The 15,483-nt window shown below is 44.4% G+C and overlaps 1 long non-coding RNA gene across 3 annotated transcripts; it reads right to left on the bottom strand.

The window, feature by feature from the left end:
• Positions 1-10,503: 10,503 nt before the first annotated feature.
• Positions 10,504-14,173, bottom strand: LOC121014885 (uncharacterized). Of its 3 annotated transcripts, none has more exons than XR_005783479.1 (3): positions 13,627-14,173; positions 11,225-12,034; positions 10,504-11,010 (listed from the first exon to the last, which is right to left on the bottom strand). It is a non-coding gene; the product is annotated as an uncharacterized LOC121014885 (long non-coding RNA). The 3 variants fall into 3 exon arrangements; XR_005783480.1 differs by lacking the exon at positions 13,627-14,173 and adding an exon at positions 12,521-12,681; XR_005783478.1 differs by lacking the exon at positions 13,627-14,173 and having other exon boundaries at positions 11,225-12,681.
• Positions 14,174-15,483: the final 1,310 nt, after the last annotated feature.

The raw sequence follows: 15,483 nt of genomic DNA, 5'->3' as shown, positions 1-15,483 counted from the left end.
TCTACTTTTAGAAAATATTGTAATTAGAAAGTATCTTTGAATGTTTATTAAGGATATTTGTTTAAAGATCCTGATCTCAGGTGTTGAACTTATAGCTTTGGTGATGGCTAAGGTATGTTCCATCAGAGGTAACTGCATATTTTCCACTATTTTACCTAACAGATACATTTTTCTATGTTAGAGAATCAACAGTTTGGAGACTATGACAAGAGTTTGTCTCTGAAATATTTCACATATATCCCATTTCTGCCTTTTAAGTTGTGACTTTTGAAAGATAATTACTCATTATACTAATGAGAAAAGCACTTTTCCAGTTAAAATACATCATATAATAATGTTATGAGCATGAATGAAATAATGAAGGAGACTTCACAATATCAAAGGAAACTTATCATTGAGTATTTCATTTTTTCATCATTTAATTACAAAATATCTACTTCTTATCAATTAGGTATAAGGGAAGATCTTTACTATAGGCAAAATGCAGTAAAAGAAAGACACAGTTTCTATGAGCTTGGAGCTTGTATAAAATGTGTAAGTGGACAAAAATAATTAGACTAAGAGAATGAGTTAATTGCCATAGGGGGGTGTGCTTGTATTATTGACTAAATTTGGGGAAAAGACAAGATTTTCAGTTCAGGAAATACTAGTAAGTATCTACTATACAGCAGCTAATATTTATTCTAGGCAGTAATTATACTAGGCGTTGAAGATACAAAAAAGAGACAATACAATGACTTTGAGAAATTTATTGCTTTTTATGGCAATATGGTTATAACCTATTTAGAAGACCTGATACCAAGCTAAGGGCTTTGCCTTTCATCCCCTAGTCAGGAAGAAGCCATAGAAGGGTTTTAGGAACAAGAAGCCTTGGGTAGATTCAAACTGAGAAATACAGGTACCTGTGTGTCTGACAGATTTGACAGGGACAGAATGGAAGCAGAGATACCCTGCACGTTTTTTTATTTTGCGGTGTCATTTAGCATGGAAAAGAACAGGTGCATTTGAAAAATACATATGTGCTAACTCAATTGGAATTAGTGATATGTGTGATACTAAAACTTAGACAAGACGGAGAGCAGGACTCCCCAGCGTGAAGTTTGGATGCTTGCCAATAGGAGTAGAGAATCCAAGAAAAAGCAGACTGTGCGTGCCAGAGAGAGGAAAGATAAGGTCTAAGAGGACAGAGTCTCTCTGCAGGATGCAGTTTTAGATGAAGCAGACCTGTGATCATTCAACTCCAACAGAAGAACTATTTTAAAACTCTAAAAATCTTTAGGCTGAACTGGAGATGACATCAGGAGTCTTTCCAAATCAGGAATGGAGGGAAAGCAAGAGAAATAGTAAGTAGGCACCTCAAGGAATGGAGTACTTCTCCAGTGCTAGAACCTCTCAAATATGTCTGACTTTGGAAAGCAAACCTTCTGCCTTTGGGGACCAGGGCACCAGAGCTGCGATCCCCACGGAAGCCGTAATATCGAGGGGAGCCTGATCGAGTCTATCGAGTTGAAAGTCTTCTACGTTTTACTTGGTGGATGGGGTAAAATATTAACTTGAAGAGAATTGTAATGCTAGACATGTCTATTTCAATCCCTTGATCGACCACTTAAAGTAATTTTAAAAAAGTTCCTAAAAAATAGGTATGCTAAAATGAAATGTGTAAAGATATTCAAGTGAGCCATAAAAGAAGACAGACGTATTACTCAGCCCAGGCTGCCACCACAGGCTGGGGACTTAAGGAAGAGACATTTGGATCAAGGTGCCAGCAAATTCCATTTCTGCTGAGAGATTTCTTCCTGCCTTGCAGGCGCCTCCGGCCTACTGCACATTCCCACGAACTCTCCTTTGTGTTCATGCAGAGACAAGAGAGAGAGCTCTGCGGTGTCTCCTCCTAGAAGGGCATTAATCTCACTCGATCAGGACCCCACCCTTATGACCTCATTTAACCTTAATTACTTCCATAAAGGCCATAACTCCAAACACAGTCACACTGGGGTCAGGGCTTCAACATAGGAATTAGGGAGTGGGGGGGGGATGCGGGGAGTTGGGGGGGAGGGCTGTGCACAAACATTCAGTCCATAGCTTCGAGGGAGAAGAATCAGAGAAGCAAAAAACAGGTGACAGACAGAAAATAAACAATAACATTGTTCAATCAAGCCCAAGAAAATCAATAATTACATTAAATTTCAATAACCTAAACACACCAGGTAAAAGAGTGACAAGCTGCAATTTTTTTTTTATTTCAACTATGAGGTGCCTGTAGGAAACCCACTGTAAATATGATGCTAGAGAGAGGTTAAAAGGGAAAGGCTGGAAAAAAATTTAAAAAGATAAAGCATGCAAATACTAATGAAAAGAAAGCTGTGATGACTACATTAACATTAGACAAGGTGTACTTCACAAAAATGAAAATTAAAAGAGAACGCAGGACATTACCGAGGGATAGAAAGGTCAATTTACCAACACAACATAACAATCCTGTGTGTGTATCACTTAACAGCAAGAATTCAAAACACATTTAAAAAATTGGCCAAACAGAAAGTATGTATAGACATACATAATTATACTTGGAGACAGATACAGAAAAAGCATTTGATCCAACAGTCTTTCATATAAAACACTCAACAAACTGGAATTAGAAAGGAATTTTTGAAACCTGATAAAGGCATCCACAGAAAACACAGCTAACATCATACTGAATAGTAGATGATTGGGCGCCTGGGGGCTCAGTCGGTTAAGCGTCCGACTTCAGCTCAGGTCATGATCTCACGGTCCGTGAGTTTGAGCCCCGCGTCGGGCTGTGTGCTGACAGCTCAGAGCCTGGAGCCTGTTTCAGATTCTGTGTCTCCCTCTCTCTCTGCCCCTCCCCTGCTCACATCCTGTCTCTCTCTCTCTCTCTCTAACATTAAAAAAAATTTTTTTAAGTACAAAATCATGCACAGAAAGTGAATTTTACTGTCTATAATTGTAAATTTAGACAAAAATTAAAATAAAATACTAAAAATAAACAACCACATCTAACCTTTACCTAAGATAGCTCAAGAAAAAAATTCTGATTTTCAATGTGATATAATTCTTGATTTTCTTTTCAAATATTATTTGCCACAATTTTCTTGAATGTGATTTCTCAGGGGATAAAAAGGATCCACTCACTTTGAAAGGTTCCTGAAAGAGAAATAATATTTAGGCACACCTGGGGGGCCCAGTCGGTTAAGCATCTGACTCTTGATTTCGGCTCAGCTCATGATCTCACGGTTCCCGAGTTTGAGCCCCATGTCAGGCTCTGTGCTGACAGTGCAGGGCCTGCTTGGGATTCTCTACCTCCCTCTCTCTCTGCCCCCCCCTCTCTCTCAAAAATAAATAAACATTAAAAAGAAAAGAAAAGAAAAATAGTATTTAAAAACAACTGATTTGAATCCGTCCGTGTCTGGAAAGATCTGACCAATTTGTGTATTCTGTATATTCTAAAATACTTTTATCTGCTTACATATTCAGATTTGCCTTTGGGGGAATCTGAATCCATGGACGCACAGAACTGCCTCCTAGTCCACAGCAAGTTTGAATAAGTAACCAAGTCATTGATTTTTAAGCACCTCCAGAGGAGGCAACTTTAATTGCCCACTCTTAATGAGCTGCAGAATCAACTCTGTCTTCTCTAATGGGTTTCGTATTAATATTTCATCTCTGTGACAGCTGAAGATTATTGCCTTGTTGTCCAAACGCCTATGAAGTGCTTCCTGCCTTTACAAGGGACTAAGCCCACCAAAGGGCTTACACCCGAGAGAGGTGGGGGGAGGGGGGAGGAGAAAGTTTTCACTCAGAAATGTGAACACAGCCCATCTCCCAGACAAGCAAAGTGTTCTGCTGGCTTGTAGAACAGAGTGGGGCTGGAGTGTCAGATGAATACTTTGTGGGCAGATCTCATGCAGAGTTAAGGATAATGGTATTTGTCTGTTCCCTTGAATTTTTCTCTGTCTCATGAACTGCTTCGGTAAATTTCCTAAATTTATATTTGCCAGTCATCTTGTTTATCTGAATTTCAGGAGTATTTAGCCAACCGTTACAAATCCCCAGAGGCCATGGTTTATGAAACAGCTTACTTCCAGGACAGCCTCGATGTCAAATTTCAATAGATTATTCCAATTATTGTCATTATTATTCTCACACGTATCTTTAGTCAAATCAGGATTTTAGGATTAGTCATTTGAAAGAGGAAAAAGAGAAAGCCATTGTGGGGCGTTTTTACAAGAGTACATCTGGACGGTTCCTGTTATTTCCTGGTCTCTATTGAATCATATCCTGTGATTCAAGTTCAGGCATAATAGTTTTGCATGGATCTTGTTCCACTTAGAATGGCCATATAACGTTGATACAGAAGTGCAATAAACAGTCTGAAATGATACAGATATTTGCGTGTGTAGTAAGTTAAGCAATACATGTAAACACTGCCAAGCAGCATGTAAATAGACCAAGGGTGTTTACTTTCAAGGGAAGGCTAAGGTCTCCGAAACACAATCGGTCCGCACACGGCCGTGAACCTGGAGGAAGCCGGGTTTGCACACTGGTGCATACACGCTGATTCATAAACAGTATGTGGGGCTGAGCTGGCATCTGGCAATAACAAACCTTTCTTCACAAAGCTTATCTGTGGGAATGTGGCCAGTCTCTGGGATATACTGAGCAAACTATTTCCTGTGAGTTTTGCCATGAATCACAGGGTGAAGGGTTATTAAGTGGTAAAGCACTCGGAAAGATTCCTCAGCTATCCTGTTCTCAAAAGACGTAGAAACAAAAGGAATATGGCTTCTATCATTACCAGTGATTGAAAGTAAGCTCAGTCTTAGCATATAAAAATGAAGTGTGGAAAAACTTAATCTCGTAAAAAAGAATCCCAAACAACACATCCAGGACAATAGTTTTGATCATTCATTTCCGAAGAGCCCAGAGACTTAAATAAGTTGGAATGCTTATCTTTTCAATGCCCTCCACCAAAGGGAATGTTCTCAGTTTCTTCATTGTTGCTACCTTGCCATAGAGAACAGGGCTTTCAGGTGAGTTAGAAATAAGGGAGGGCAGGAGATCAGCGTCAGGGGCCAGCCCCGCCTCGTGGCCTTGTAAGAATGAACTTAGGGTAAGTGAGGCGAGAATCAAGTCCTGCCTGCCATTGGCTGATGTGTAAGCTTGGATCCGAGGTCAAAAGGAAATTGGGAAAAGTAATATCTCACTTATAAATTGTCCTGAGGATTGAAGTGATTGAGAAAATGTAAATAAGGTGTAAATCTAACACTCTTCCTGAAACACTATCGGAACCCATTAAGTAGTATTTCCCCTCCGTCTTTCTCCTGTCCCTAATTGCGTCCGGCATAGTGCAGGACAGTTAAAAAATGAAACAGGCTTCCAGGTCATTTTTCCTGGATCCTAGAAGATGGGACGGATGTCTGTGAGCCTTCTTCCTGTTAACAAGAGCCTGGAGAAGTTGGCTCCCTAGTTGCACAGAAGGTAAAAGGGAATTCCAACACCCTGAAGCAAGGGTCCCCTCAAAAAGTCAACCTGTGAAGGGCATGAAGCAGTCTTGAAAGGAAGAAAAGGCTGGCTCAGAGCAACAGGCGGACGTAGCAACCCATCAGCATGTCTGAGCCCCAGTCGGCTGCCTGACAAGGAAGGTGTAATCGTATCACTTCTGAGCGCTCGAACATGCTGATCGGGCAATCAGCGTGCTCCTTACGTGAGCTCAGTTTGAAAAGTTAGAAAGCACTGGATAAGCACCTAATTTTAACTTAAGTTATATGCTACAGCATGGCGGGGTGTCTGGGTGGCTCAGTCGGTTGAGCGTCTGACTCTTGGTTCCCGCGCAGGTCATGATCTCACGGTTCATGAGTTCGAGTCCCGCATCGGGCTCTGTGCTGATAGTACACAGCCTGCTTGGGATTCCCTCTCTCTCTCTGTCTCTCTGCCCTCCCCCACCCCGCTCATGCTTTCTCTCTTAAAATAAGTAAATAGACTTTTAAAAAAGAGTTTAAGAAATAAAAATAAGGGGCGCCTGGGTGGCGCAGTCGGTTAGGCGTCCGACTTCAGCCAGGTCACGATCTCGCGGTCCGTGAGTTCGAGCCCCGCGTCGGGCTCTGGGCTGACGGCTCAGAGCCTGGAGCCTGTTTCCGATTCTGTGTCTCCCTCTCTCTCTCTGCCCCTCCCCCATTCATTCTCTGTCTCTCTCTGTCCCAAAAATAAATAAACATTGATTAAAAAATTAAAAAATAAAAAAATAAATAAAAATAAAAATAAGATAAAAATAAGCCACAGCATTACAATGTACTCAGACCTCTAAAGAAAGTAATACAAATACATCTATGCATACACACACAAGCAAACAAACAAAACAAAACCTCAAACACTTGCCTACGTGGCCCCAGAGGTGGACGAAAAACAGAGAGCATGACTCATCTGTTGCCTTGGGAAAGGAAAGTGTTTGTTGCCTTTTACACAGTTAGTCACTGATAAAAATTCACTTTCTTCCTCGACTTGCAGCCTTTGCCCCATAGATTCAGAAGAAAATCCCTGAAGGCAATTCCCAAATAGAGTTTGGACTACAAGTGAGACAATGGGTTGGAAACAAAAATCTGGCCAGAAGCCTGTATTTCTTACAATGTAAATAATGCTGTGATGCCTGTAACTTGGAAAAGTTGTGGTTTTGGAACTTAGAGTTTTTATGGTAGTAACGGAATGAGTGGGCATTTGTTGTAGTAAAAGCCACTAAGTGGTAGATTCTTCCTCAGGAAAATATTGTCCCACGATTAAGAGAAGTATTAGATTGGTCCATATTAATGAATAAGAGTAGTTCTTGAAGTGGCCACATGCAAGAATGCTGAGCGTAGTTTAAAAGTTACCACAGCCTTGATTTTTATTATGTTGGCTTTTCTGTCTCATAATCAGTAAGTGCACTAACCAAACGTACCGAGTGGAGCCGTAACCGCCTTGCTGAATACTGACCATGGATGCCTTGACCTTGCAGTCTGTTGTCCCCTTCTCCCCAGTCCTGACCATGACTGGGGGTGTTCTCAGAGCTCCCTGCTGCGACTCGTCTGGACTCCCTTAACCTGCTGTGGTCTCTGTCCCTGAGAGGCGTAGAGGTGAACACTCAGGGTCACGGCTTCTCTTGGTGCCCGGTATGCTTCCCCGGCCAGGAAGCCAGGAGATGGGCCTCCTGAATCACTTGATTCCCAGTCTGCACTCGCTTCACACTGGGGCAGAGTCTTGACCGGAACTCCAGCCCACCTAGGAACACTTAGGCACTCTGCCTCGTGTTGACCTGTATGAAGAGACCCTACTTGGTATTGAAGGGAATTATAGAGTATTTCCCACTCCATCCATGCCCGTCGCCAAGGCAGGTAAAACCAAAGCAGTGTCACTGTGCTCACGAGTGGAGCTGACGTAGTCACCTGGGCTGGCCGCTGGGAAGGCAGGCATCTGACGGAAAGGTGTGGTCCCAGGCCTCAGCCTGGGGCTTCCTGGGGCTTGTGGGAGGAGAATGACAAGTGTTTAATGCTGAGGATCAGCGGTGAGACTGAGAGGGACTCTAGGACCGGGGCCAAAGGACCAGGTTGAGTCTCGTGGAGGCAGCCACAGAGCTGTGCGGCCGTCTGGTGGGAAGACAAGGCGGTGGAAGTGATGTTGGAATAACAGAAGGGAGATTAAAAGCAGGACCACAGGATGGGGTTGAATAAAGCTCTTGGTCGGGCAGCTATGTGCTGAAATAGTAAAGGGCACAGCTAGGAAATACAATCGAAAACAGATTGTCATGGGTGTTCTGATTCGATGAAGAGTAAACAGGGAAGGTTACCCGCAACGCACCCAGGTCACTGTGACCACTGCTCGGTGGCAGCAGGGAACACGGTGACTGCAGTGAGGGAAGATTCTGGGTCTGAGGAGGTGAGGTCTTGCATTTCTGAGCGCAATGGCGTTCCTCCGTAGGATGGGATGGGCCTAGTGCGGACACGCTCTAGGACCTCGGGTCCCAGAAAGTTGAAGTCGTGGCTCTGGGTAGAGCCTTGAATTGTGCAGAGTTCATTCAACCTGGTGGAGGGAAAAAGAGGAGGGGGAACGGGGCAGGCAAAGGAAAGCTGCACTCACCCATCTGTCCTTATACCATCGCCTGTAGAAACTGCTCTTCGTATGTTTGAGTTGGTGATAAAACTAGTCCCCAAACTTTGCATGCGAACCCGATTTTTGGTCTATTCTTTGCTGCAACTTGCAAATGGGAAATGCCCAAAATTGAGGTATACGCAGGAAATAGGAGATTATAAAAATAGAGTAAGAGACCGGATCTAGCAAGTCGGAATTTGTCGGCATAGAGATAAACATTAAAACTTCATGAATGCCAAAAAGTGGAAAAAAGAAATAATGTTACCAAAGGTCAAGGTTGAACTTGACTCCGAAGGACATGGTCCAGCCCTCGATGTGAAGCGGAGCCCCGACTTCCAGTGTTAGCTTCCAACTTTCTTGCACTTTCTTGGATTATTTGTGTTCCGTAGACATTTCTCTGTGATATTACACTATCTCTGGGTGTAGTATTTTACTTGGGAAATGGATGATAAGAGCAATTTGGAGTGAAGAGTCAAAAAAATGTAAAATTCACATGATAGCAGTAAACCAAATTACTGCCTAGTAGATGGATAAGGAATACAATGATGATTTAAATATGGTTTACTGAAATGAAAAATCATATCATTTTATAAGCCTGACAGCATATCTAATGATAGGATCAAGCAAATATTATTTTCCATGACATCGCTGAATAATTTGGAAACAAGAGACGTGAGTTAAAATTGTCTGGAATATTTAACTCAGAGAGCTTGATCTGACAGATAGAAATACCAAAGTGTCACATGGGAAACCCACCCTTTCTCTCGTTGGTTACCAATATAATTAGAACCTCAGAAAAAAATGTACTGAAATCATTATTTGCCAGCATTCGCTTATGAAAATTTCCAATCAAGGATCCTTTTATCGATATTGCTGAGAGGGGTCATTATCTCTGATTTCACAAGCAAAGCGACCGACCGAGGCATGGGATGGCTTTTTGAAGGTCATAGAGGAAATTGGTGTGATGGTGGACCCTTCGAAATCAACTCACTGGACCAAGTGAGGGCCACCAGGAGCAAAATAGTAGATGAAAACAGATGGTTTAAAAGGCGGTTTTGGTGCTGCCAGGGGTCTGGTGAGTCTTTTTCCACAAAAAGCATTTCTGAACAGATACCCACTTTTAAGACATTTTTATCGGTTTTATTCTGAGTCCTTTTGGAAAACATGCGAATGTAAGTAAATGTATGTTGAAATATCCTCTGTTCTGTTCAAAAATTATTTGCAGAGAAACTCTTTTATACCGAGCTCTGTACTGGAGGTTGGGTTATTAAAAAATAAATAAGAGGGGCCCCTGGCTGGCTCAGTTGGTAGAGTACACAACTCTTGACCTCAGGGTTGTGAGTTCAAGCTCCACATTGGGTGTGGAACCTACTTAAAAAAGCAACAACCACAACAACAAAGGAAATAAGATACCATTCCTGCCTTTGAATAGCCTTTAGTATAGCAGGAAAAGATTGGCATGTGTATAGACTGTTGGATATGTTACAGTGTTGAAAAGGAGGGCCCTGGTGTCCTAACTCCAAGATACCAAGGGTAGGCAGAAGAGAGATTCTGAGGGAATGAGAAAAATCTCCCTAGAAGAAATGATCTCTGAGCCGAGATTTGGGACAGAGCTAGAAATGGGCCAGTCAACAAAGGCATATCCAGTGGGCGTGGGTGTGGGTGTGGGTTTGGTGTGCCAGCCAGTGTGGCCGGAACAGAAGTCATGAAGGGGCACAGGTTGGCACCAGCCAGATGCTGGACGAAACCCTGCAATTACACTCTGAGTATATCCATGCCTCTACTGATTCTGCTACTCATTCATTCTGGGGAGACAGTAAAAGGGTCTGCCAGTGATGCATTGAGGATTTCCTTTCTTTTCCTTTTGACTTTAAAATTGGGGAGTATACCACTTGGTCCCAGGGGAAGAAATGGGGTACTGGCCGAGCCCGTGGGTGGTGACTGCGCATCCGTACGGATGAGCGCGAGGAGTGGGGCCGAGGGGGCGGGAAGCTGAGACGCAGGGTGAGAAATGACAGGAGGTATCACTTGGGTCTGGTCCTCTACACAGAGCCGGGCGGACAAGGACTCCACGCCCGGGTTTTGATGCTCTGAGTCGTCATCTGGACATTAGTAGTAATTTTATCTTGGGATTTGTGTTTTTTAGGTGAAATCTGATGCTTCAGTGGGGTGTGCTCTGAGGTTGGGAGCCTTGGCTCAGGGGAGGTCGAATGTCTGCCCCCCTAGGCTGGGTTCTCGGGTGTCCCCTCCCTACAGCCTGCCACCCTCGGCTCCCTGCCCCCTCCCGCAGCGGCTCCCCCTTCCCACTGAGTGCGCATCTTGACAACAAGGTCCAAATGAAACCCCCACGGCGGGTCAAGAAGGGAAGAGCTTTGCATTTTACTATCACCTTTCACAGCAAGTTCTGCTTTCTGAACAGAGACCCACATGTCCCTTGTGCGTGGGGCCTCACTGACGGTGCACCTGGTGGCGTCGGGGAGTGAGGGCACAGCCGGACAGGAGCTGGGGACACTGGCCAATAGCACGCATGCACAAAGAGCGAATTCTCCACACTCCCAATCTGCAACCTCTGTTGTCTTAGCCCTTGCCCCGGGGTTGCGCTGGATCCTTGCAGGGGAGGAGGTGGGTGAGAACAGGTGAACACAGTGTTGCTTCTCCAGAAAAGCATCTCCCCGAACCTGGCCTTCAGGTCCCCCAGGACCATGGCCGTGAACGGTTCCTTTTGCCTCCAGAAGGCTCTACAACAGCTCAGAGCTCTTCAGTGATTAACGTAACTTGGAGGCCTTCTGTACACCAGACAGCTCCCGTCCTGTCCTCTCTCCCATCCTCTGTGTCGGCCCATGTGAGTCATCAGCATGGCCCTTAGAAGCCCTGAAATAGAATCCAATCCCAGTGTCAAAAGGGCAGGATAATAAAATGACCTCCGAGAGGCCCACCCCGTGTGAATGCAAATCTGCCATTTCAGAATTTCCAGGGAGAAATTCAAGTGCAGAGAATAAAATTTTCTTGCCAGTTAAAGTTCAAGAAAATTAAATCCAAAGGTAAAATATCAAAGGAATTAAATATTGAAATCAGGTGTTCTTACCTTTCACATCAAAGAAATGAAAGTTAAAATCCGTTGTCCTAATCTTCTTATCTGCTAAGCCTTGGCGACAGGGGCCCTGTTGCTTCTGCTGAATAAGGTATGCCTCAGAGTTGTGTTCAATGGAGGCAAGGTCTCAGATGCATTTTAATGTTAAAAGGTACAAGGAGTAATTAGTCTTTTGCGAAAGCTAAGACTTGCCCGGCACAGACACCCCGCAAATAAATCTGGAAAGTAATCCCCAGACACAGGAGCTCAGCCAAGCTCTCATAGCCTCATGTCTGGGGCATTCACAGGGCTTCCTTACAGGGATTTGGGGGGGTGGGGGTGGGGAGAGGAACTGAGTAAAGGAGGTTAACGTGGAATCAAAATTAAATTAATTGATGAATGGAATTAGGATAACTTTACTCTGCGTTATTCAACACACACACACACACACACACACACACACACACACACAAATTACCTGTCTCACCGTCGTCTAATACCCCCAAAAAACACATTTTTACCTTTTTTTCACATTGATTTTATATTATTCCACTTACCTAAGAACTTCTCTGTGTAATCAAAATAATCATTATTGAATAGCAGGGGGGGAAAAATGCCTCGTATATATACGTCTGTCCTGGAAAGAAAGGTTTTCCAGATCCATTATTCACATTGTAGCATAAAATTACTATGGATGCAAGCCTTGTTCGGAAAAAAAGCGACCCCACTTAAAGAAAAAATTGTCTTCTTGGACCTGTCTCATCTGTCGAGGAAAGTGGCATTCTTCCATGTGTCCTTGCCTTCATAACCGCCATCCGATCACGTCTTTAAAGAAGAGGATAGAATTTTAGAAAGAAGACGTCTTCGAGGTAAGCCACACAGGAGCGTCCACCCAAGGTCAGTGACAGACAAATGGCTCGGGAGCGTGTGTTAATGGACTTGGCTCTCAAGACTGAATCCCACTGACCAGCTTTGTGGAAAGACCCCGGAACAGAGTCTGGTCATTTCTGTTATATGGAGGCAATTGAAATGGGATAGAATTAAGATCTTTTCTGGACTATTTGTGAGATTTCCTGACTTTTGAAAAACCTACCTTTTTTTGCTCTCTCCAGAATGAGGTGTGGTAATCCACAGCAACAGACAGCAAAATAAAAAATGAGGGGGGACCTGTTAGAAAGACTTCCAGCGTTTCTTGATTAAGAGGTTGGGGCTCACACAAATGCTACTTTACTCTAAAAACAGAAATGCTGACTCATACCCATTTATCTTAAAATCCGAAAGACACAAAACGGGGAGAAACACTTTGCTTACCATACAGACTGCAACAGAGCTCCACAGATGCGGGTCCTTCAACACACCGGGTTTACTTTCTCTATTTTTTCATTGGGACTGGTGTTTACCATTAGTGGATTATTCAGTCATGCTTTTTGTTTACTTTTAATTTTTTTTAATGTTTATTTATTTTCAAGACAGAGAGAGAGAGAGAGAGAGAGCATGAGCAGGGGAGGGGCAGATAGAGAGGGAGACAGAGTATCTGAAGCAGGCTCCAGGCTCTGAGCTGTCAGCGCAGAGCCTGATGCAGGGCTTCAACCCATGAACCATGAGATCATGACCCAAAGCCAAGTCGGTCACTCAACTGACTGCACTGTCCAGGCACCCCCCATGATGTTTATTCCTAATCTTGGATTACTGTTGGGGTGTGGAAAAAATCAATGGCACGAGTATATCCATCCACATTTGGAACCGACTCAAAGACAGGTGCACGGCTTTGGTAACGGGAGATGAAAAGGCCAACTTGATCACTGCTGGGTTGGGAGACTCGGCTGAGGAGTGGAGCGCCAGGGCTGCCTAACAGTGAACACTAGAACCCGATTCTGACAGCTGAGAGGTCCCCTCCCAGGGGACGAGCTCTCCTGCTAAGCGCACAAAAGCCAAACGCCCCAAAAGAAACTCCCTGGAGACAAGTGGATTGCAGAGAGAGGAGCGAGGGGAGGGAGACTACGTATCCAGATCCTTCTCTCAGGAAACTGCCACCCAGACAGTTACCCCTCCTCCCCCAAGGGGGGGGGGGGGTGACGAGTGTGCCAAGGGGCCAGGCGTGCTTCCTGTGGATGTGCAGCGCCAATGGGGGTGGGGGCTGCCTTGCCTGCTGCTGTCACTTCCTGCCCCTTCCCGGGCCCTCCCTCTACAGGGGTTTGCTCACCTTATCCTCCTGCAGTGATTCTCTGCTGCCAGTACACATGATTATTGCTAATAGGTTCAGAACCATTCATTTATACCCAACCTACCAAATGCCAGCAGGCACTGGACGGCAGGGAAGTGTGACATCGACCAGGAAGCCAGCTTAGAGCAGGTCAACCAGAAAAGAGTACCCACCATTTTTTTTAAGTAAATAAATATTGGCCGTAGCCACTTACCTGAGGTGTGACCTGGGATGAGGAGCCCTCTCTCAGGCGCCAGGGATTCAAGGGTGCAGGTGGATAAACTTCAGTATGTCCAGGTGCTCGGTGGAGAACAGGGCAGCCACTCATTCCACGAGACAGATTTCAGACGTTCATTGGGGAAGGAAAAATAAAATAAACAGTCTTTTAATAGGTCTTGTTGGAATAACAACATCTAGATGCAAAGCTTAGACCACATACCAAAATAAACTCTAGGTGGATTACAGAATGACATGTGGAAAAGCTAAAAATAAATAGATACGGGGTGGGGGGAGGGAACGATGCCTCCAGCCCTGGTGTAACAGAAACAGAGACTGGCATATTGAGAAACTAAAATGGATTTTAAAATTAAAAAACAAAATTTACAGCCAGAATACATTTAGAAACTTACTCCACCAATTTCAACACCAGCATAAATAACAAAATTAAACTAAAAACACGTTGGCAAGCTGGGAAATGGTTTGGCCTGTGTTAGCGCAGGTAAATGTAGCTTATAATAATTTCAGGGCAAAACCACGGAGGATCCAAATGGCACATCTTTATTTTTTTATTTTTTTTTCGACGTTTATTTATTTTTGGGACAGAGAGAGACAGAGCATGAACGGGGGAGGGGCAGAGAGAGAGGGAGACACAGAATCGGAAACAGGCTCCAGGCTCCGAGCCATCAGCCCAGAGCCTGACGCGGGGCTCGAACTCACGTACCGCGAGATCGTGACCTGGCTGAAGTCGGACGCTTAACCGACTGCGCCACCCAGGCGCCCCATATCTTTAAAGGATATAAACAAACATTGAAAATCTTACCGTTGAAACGACTACCAGAGTGAAAGCATATGATGTCTGTCTGTCTCTGACTCGCTTATTTCGTCCAGCATGATACTCTTCAACTCCATCCATGTCATTGCAAATGGCAAAATTTCATTATTTTTTATGGCTGAGTAATATTCGTGTGTGTGCGTGTGTGTGTGTGTGTGTGTGTATACACAACCCCCCCTCCTGGGTCACCCCATTCAGATTCCAAATATAGTCCCTACAAAAGTTATTGGTGTCGGGGCGCCTGGGTGGCCCAGTCGGTTAAGCGTCCGACTTCGGCTCAGGTCATGATCTCGCCGTCTGTGAGTTCGAGCCCTAGGTCGGGCTCTGTGCTGACAGCTCAGAGCCTGGAGCCTGTTTCGGATTCTGTGTCTCCCTCTCTCTCTGACCCTCCCCCATTCATGCTCTGTCTCTCTCTGTCTCAAAAATAAATAAACGTTAAAAAAAAAAGTTATCGGTGTCAAGCATGTTGACCATATAAACCGACCCTCTAACAGGACAGCAATTTGCAGAAAGGGCCACCTCTGAGAGAGGTAAGAGACCCAAGTCACAATGAACTAAAAAGCATAGGAAAAATTAGGAAACCATCTCAGAAATTGTCCGTGGGGAGACTTGATATGGCATTAAATCAGCAACTCCAGAAAAAGCAACCGACCAACGAACACAAACTAGCAAACGCACCTTCCCAACATGGCGGTCAGGCTGAAGCCACAAGCCAGCAGCTGGCATATGTCGTTGTGCCCATAGCAACAGCGTGCGGCAAGCAGGACACGAGCTTGCTCAGGAAACAAGACCAACCGGAAAACTAGTTCAAAAGCCACCATGTGAGTCTTGTGTTTGCATCTTCTCAGAACAAAGATTATTTCATCATCCCCAAGCAGGTCACAGAGGAATCTCTGAGTCTTACTTTTATGACAAATGATACATGATGATTGTATCTAGACACAAACTGTCAGTAGAGCACGTGACTCTTGATCCCAGGGTTGGGGAGCTCCACGTTGGGTATAGAGATCACTGAAAAGC

Source organism: Herpailurus yagouaroundi, unplaced genomic scaffold, assembly GCF_014898765.1.
Source record: "Herpailurus yagouaroundi ecotype Mexico unplaced genomic scaffold, PumYag 203, whole genome shotgun sequence".
Taxonomy (NCBI): domain Eukaryota; kingdom Metazoa; phylum Chordata; class Mammalia; order Carnivora; family Felidae; genus Herpailurus; species Herpailurus yagouaroundi.
Note: the sequence above shows the minus strand (reverse complement) of the source record. Positions and strands in the feature narration are given on the sequence as shown.